Here is a 6,424-nt window from a genome sequence, read left to right as displayed (position 1 = left end):
AAGGGATGGAGGTTTATAGGAATGTCTCTGCTCCAGGGCTGGAGGATGACTCATGGATTCAACTTGCTTTAGGAAAAAAATTACAACTATTTTATCTTGTTTATTTCTTCCTGAGGGATGCTGGGTGCACAGCCAATACAGCCCAGACTTACCACAACAACATAGTCCAAAAAGGAATTTTTGTACCAGAAGAGTTGGAGAAGTACTTTAGTGTACCTTATATATTTAAATCTGTAAAGATATACAATGTAGAGGTTTAGGCCAGACAGCTACCGCTAGCAGTAATGGCTGTTCCACCTCTGAATTCCCATGTGTGACACTGAAAATTACCTCCAACTATCAAATTTAACTGATTGTACTTTTAATTTTTTATTTCGATTTTTTCAAAGGCTGCTTCAGATTTTTCAAAGCTATTTCAATACCCAGATGGGCTGTAAGGACTCCTCATGGAATTAATTCAATTGGTAACTTGACTTTGAAGAATATACAAATAGATAGATAGATAGATAGATAGAAATATAAACTTATATTATTATATAAAAACCCACTAGCTTAAAGGAGCAGTGCTGTTGCAAAGTCAAGCAAAGTTAAAGATTGCAGGAAACAGGTGGCTCATTGTGGCAGCAACTGAGGCAGGACTTTACGCTCATATAATCTTAATCCACTCCCTTAAATTCATGATTTGCAATATGGATTTAAATTATGTGATTACATTACTAATTTTTCCCCCAGGAAATAATTACTTCAGTCCACAACTTAGGTAGATGGTGCTCAACAAAGGAACAGGGCAGTTATTCAGTATTTTTGTTATTTTCACTGTTCAGAGAGTCATCCTCCATCTTCCTGAGTTCATACTCGCTTCAAAATGTATTTTACAGAACAGATAATTTTCATTCACTTGTGGGATAGTCTACTGCACTCCATGGCATAGTATCTGAATAATTCTCAAACATTAATGAATTTATTTTCAGAACAGAGCTTTGGTTCATTTAATTGTAAACCATTTTACAAGTGGGAAGCTGAGGCACAGAGCTAATAAGGTTAAAAATATCTGTTCATCTTCGGTTCTTCTGAGATGCCTAACACTGTTTCTCCTTACTATTCAGCATCATGCAATGCTGTATTTGTTCAAGTGTACTTCCTATTGACCTATTGTGGTTATGAAGTACTTCACTAAATCAGAGCATACCTCTGTGGGGTAATGAAAACACACTTCTTCTGGGTCAGCTGACACAAATGTAATCCTGTTGCCATTGGCAGCAGCAAGGGTTGGGTTTAAATTCATGGGAATTACAACAAAAACTCAAGCCATCAAAATGAACTGAGAGGTGATTACACTAAGTTTTCTGGGGCTAAAACAAGAAACCTTATTCTCCCACTTGCAAAGCAGCAGTTTAACAACCTGTATTTTCATTATAGATAGAACAGCAAACTATGCCCATATAGATAAACAGGGAATGACTAATTTTCAAAACTACAGCTTTACACTCCTTTCCTCCAGGAGCTGACGTGGGGCCAGCAGGCTGCTTTCCCTCCAGCTCCTGGTTTGAAATGAGCTGCTTGTGCTGGGTAAAGGCTTATCTCAGGCTGGACAGGCCAGAAGCATCCAGCCCACGCCGCTGCGCGTCCCGGCCATGGTCCATGCTGAGCCTCGCCTCGCTGGTGGCACAGCTTGCTCCAGCATTCCATCTCCAGGAATACTGCCCAGTGTACTGACAACACACTTTCTTGGAGATCCTTTCCTTCATATGAGCACTCCAGCGCCAGGAGCTCTTGCTGTAGAAGACAATAACCATTTTCTCCCCTTCCCTCCCTGCCCACACAGACAAGGAGCAGGCCGAGGCTTTTCTACATAGGCTCAGGAATGGTCCTTCACTTCCTAGGATCACTTGTCCTTTGAGGACACAGGTCCCTGTTAGCAGAAATGACATTCAAACACAAAAAAACTACCACATGCAAAACCTAGCATGTGTCAGGCTGGGAACAGCCCACAGCAGAGCTGTCTCCCCTTTGCTCTTCCTCCTGGCTTTCCCTGCCTCAGGGCTTCTCCAACCAAAGAGAAACATGGGGGTTTCATTTTTACTGTAGACCGCAGTTGCTCTGATTTTTTAAAAAAGGTTTCTCCATCTGAACAGACATAAAATTAGGATCCAGTTCTCCAGGACAACTATCGATTGCCAGCTTTCTTTACTGATTTGCATTTTCTGTCCTTGTCTCATGGGAATCTTCCTTGTATTTACTGTTCATCACCCCAGCCTCATCATTCCAGCCTTTTCCTACCATTTTCTTCCAGTTCCCATACACAACTAACCAACTTACATTTTCTACCCTCTTCATATTAAAATGAAGTGAGGTCTAAGGATACAGAAAAAGGTCACTGAGATAACAGAAACGTTTATTTCACTCTAATTTTTGGTGTTTAGGTGCCTAAGTGCCCACATTTTGGTGCTGGCAGCATCACTAGAAGAAAAGTCTGCTCTGCTTCAGCAGCTCTGGGGAAGGAAGGAAGAAAGGAATATTGGTGCGATCTAGAGATGCAACCCCCACACTCTGTGATGCAATCCAGAAGCAAGAGATTAAATCTTGCCAGAGAAAAAAGAAATTTTAAAATCCCCAAAATTGACAAATTTAGCTGCTGAACTCTAACAACTCTCCCTGAAGCAAACAAGCAAAAACTGACAGAATTTTTAATAGCAGCTGATTAGTTAACCAAACTTTCACACTTCCTTCCTGACAATAGTGAAAGCTGTGCCCTGACATGCTTATCACTGCTGCCAAATGGCAAGTCCCTGCTTTTGCATGGGAGCTCCGGTCATTCTCAGTAACACAATAACTTAATGAATACAGACACAGCACTGTGTTTCCCTCATTTTATTCTCTTGAAGAGCAAAAAAATTTCAGCAAAATTCTAAAATAAAATGGAATTTTTCAATCTAACTATTTCAACTAGCGTCTTCTAATGGGTCCTTGCTGTCTAGGTTGTGGCTAAGACAGTAAGAGTGCCAACTGTGTGTTTCTGGCAAATAGATGGATGGCAGACAAAGATATATGTTCTTACACCCTTATGAGCCATCTGGCCAGAGAAGAAACATTAAACTTGAATTTTTTCTCCCACTACAAGCATTCACTTGTCATCAGTCCACTACGGGGGATGATGCTGTGGGAGAACACCTGTCTACACCAATTCTTGTTCTCTTCAATCCATAATTATATATCCCTGGGAAAAAGGTTCTGAACTTCATACCATAGGCACCTCCAAGTAATTATTTTACTCTAAAATTACATTTAAAGTATTTTGTGGAGGTTTTTTAAAATTTTTCTGCTTTAAAGAAGGCAATATATTTTAATAATAATGTGTTGAAATTTTTTATTAAACCCTCTATAAATTAAAAAAATATTTTAAAAGGGTTTTTTTAATATTTTAAAACATCTTCTTTAACAAAAAAGCTCTCTCTTAGTCATTCAACACCTGACATGTCAAAACAAGAGAATGAGCATGCAATGTTAAGGCTAAAAGGGGGCAGCTCTCACTGTGACAGATTAGTTTCAGCAACATCAAGAGCCACAACAGAAAAGCTTCTTGCATCTACTTGCATGAGTCTTATACTTAGCCTACCAGCTTTACAGCTCAGGAATTGCTTCTTCTGTGGTCTGTACAAAACCAAATAGAATCAGGGGATCATGCCCTCATGAAGTACCTGGACTGTATAATAGCAATAATTATAGAGCAGTATTATTAACAATCAGCCTACATTTTTCACTGTGACAGATTCAATGCGCTATGGAATGCAACTTTTAATTGAAAAATAGTCAAACTATAGCATTGCTGCTTGCAAAGATAAACCTTTCATTTGTACATGGATGCAGTCTTGTCTCAGTCTAACGCAACAGCTTTGAGGAAGATTGCCCTCATCTGTCTCAACTGTTTGCTATTTGCTAAACATAACACCTCAAATCTCCCTGAGACTAGAGAGCAAACTTGAGAGAATCTCGGCCTATGTTTTACTTAGCGTGGAATAACTCTTCCTTTAAACATGATTTAAAACATTCCAGAAGGATTCTGTTTGAACCCCAGAAACTAATGTGCCAAAAATCAGTGTTGGAAAACTGGGTACATACTCTGAAGCATGAGATGAAATTAAAAGATAATTAATTTTATATTTAAAATACTGACATCATACAGAAGGTTTATTTATATAGAAAAAAGTCACTACAACACATTGTTCTATTCTGTGCTTAAAAAATCCCAAAATTCAGATATCACAGCCTTTGATTTGCATAGACATTAGTATGTGATGTGCCCCTCTATATCCCCCCAAGATACAGCTAGATTGATGCTGTGATAGTGGACGTCTTATTACTTTCTAGGTAAAAACACCACCTTAAACTCTCTTCGTTAGGGGCCAGTCAACAAATTGCAACTCATATATTGAGATCTGATTTTGGAAAAGGGAGCCACATATGAAAAACACCTGCTAGGTTGCTGTCATGGTTTAGCATAGTTTGGGTTTTTAGTTAAAGAGGGCTCCATCAGCCACAGAAGTGATTCTTTGCAAAGAGGTGCTTACAGCTTCCTCTAGACGCAATAGAACCAGTCAACTGGCTAGTTTGAATACTGGCAACTTTTTAAAGCCACTTCAGAAGCTTGACACGCCTCTGTGGTCCACATTTAAGAACGAACAAACCCCGGGAAAGCTCTCTTGCTGCCGGCTTTTGGACAGGTAACTGGGCCCTGCTCGGTGCGGCCCGGCCGGGTCGGGCGCAGCGCGGCTTGGCTGAAGATCTCAGCCGCTTCTGCTGGCTGGACACCCGGAGCAGCCCCTCAGTGCGGGCCGGGCCGGCCGGGAGACAGCCACCCCGGAGCCAGCCACCCCGGAGCCAGCCACCCCGGAGCCAGCCACCCTGGAGACAGCCACCCCGGAGCCAGCCACCCCGGAGCCAGCCACCCTGGAGACAGCCACCCCGGAGACAGCCACCCCGGAGCCAGCCACCCCGGAGACAGCCACCCCGGAGCCACACGGCCCTGTGCCATCCACGGCCCTGTGCCATCCGCGGCCCTGTTCCAGCCACGGCCCGGCGGCGCAGCTCGGCCAGGCCGGCCCTCACCCAGTGCGGCCGAAATTCATCTGAGGCCGCTGCCCAGCAAAGCTCAGGCGACCAACAGCGATAAGCAAATTCCAGCTGCAAGGTCCGGGTGAGATGAACCCTTTCAGTGTTGTAAGGCTCCTCCAGAACAGATGAAGCCTGCAGACATTAATCCTCTCCTGAGTCAGAGAAAGAGGAAAGGTGAAGGCACGTGAAGAAAACACCATAAAGACACCAAAGTCAGTGAAGAAGGAAGCGCTGAAACCCCAAGAGAGGAGAAGGAGGAGATGCTTCAAGCCTAGAAGCTGAAATTCTGTTGTAAAGCTATGGTGACAGACTGTGATACATCAGAGTACCCGTTGTAATTTCATGAAAGCATGGGGGGGTGGAATATTCAAACTGCAATTGTGAGCAAAAGTACCTGTGCTGAAACGAGCAAATGTTGAAGTAGCTGTGATTTGATGACAAGCTTGAACAGAGAGAGATGAAAGTGATGAAAACCCTTGCTCCCAGGGAAGAAGAAGACCTCTGTTCCTAGAGATGAAGATGCTCCCAGAGATAGCTGAAGAGAACCTTTGCTTCTGAACAGCTCATCCTTAAAATGGTACCCCATTAGCTCAAGATTGGACCCTCGAAAGCAGTTGTGGGGAAAGCTGTAAGTCAAGGGAAGGGACTTCCACATGTGAGCAGAGAACCAACCCGGGCGGCTGTCTCGCTGTGACATTGAAGCCATGAGAGAACTGTTTCTTGTGGAGATGTCTCCATAGCAGGAGCAAGAGACTCCTCTCCCTAAGTGAACTGAAAAAGATAATTATAGAGGTAGTAAACTGACTGAAAAAATCTCAAGGGTTGTCTTTTTACGTTGTCAGTGGGAGGAGGGAGAAAGGTGGGGGGAAGAGAAGTGTTCTGAAGGTTTAGTCTGACTTTTTTTTCTTTCTTTTAGGTCTGTTAATAAACTTCTTTATATTCTTTTAAGTTTTGTGCCTGCTTTGCTTTCTCCTAATTCTTATCTCACAGAAGGAAAATAAGTAAGTAATGGATATTTTGAACCAAACCACTACAGTTGCATGATGTGATTGTTTGGAACAGTCAAATCTGCATTAAAAGACATATCAATCTAGAAAATCTATCACAGAAAGAAAAATTCAGACAGAAAAAATGTAATATATTAAATGAGTTAAATTACAAGGATAATGTTTGGAATTTTTGCTTAATCTCCTTTCTTTAACATGGAGGATTGAGGCTAAATAAGATTCAATATTCATGTACAATTAGAAATACTGCCAACTACATCCAATGGCTGTTGGAATGTCCTCACAGACAGACCTTAATAAAGTTT

The sequence above is a fragment of the Aphelocoma coerulescens genome, chromosome 8, assembly GCF_041296385.1.
Source record: "Aphelocoma coerulescens isolate FSJ_1873_10779 chromosome 8, UR_Acoe_1.0, whole genome shotgun sequence".
In the NCBI taxonomy this organism is placed as follows: Eukaryota; Metazoa; Chordata; class Aves; order Passeriformes; family Corvidae; genus Aphelocoma; species Aphelocoma coerulescens.
Note: the sequence above shows the minus strand (reverse complement) of the source record.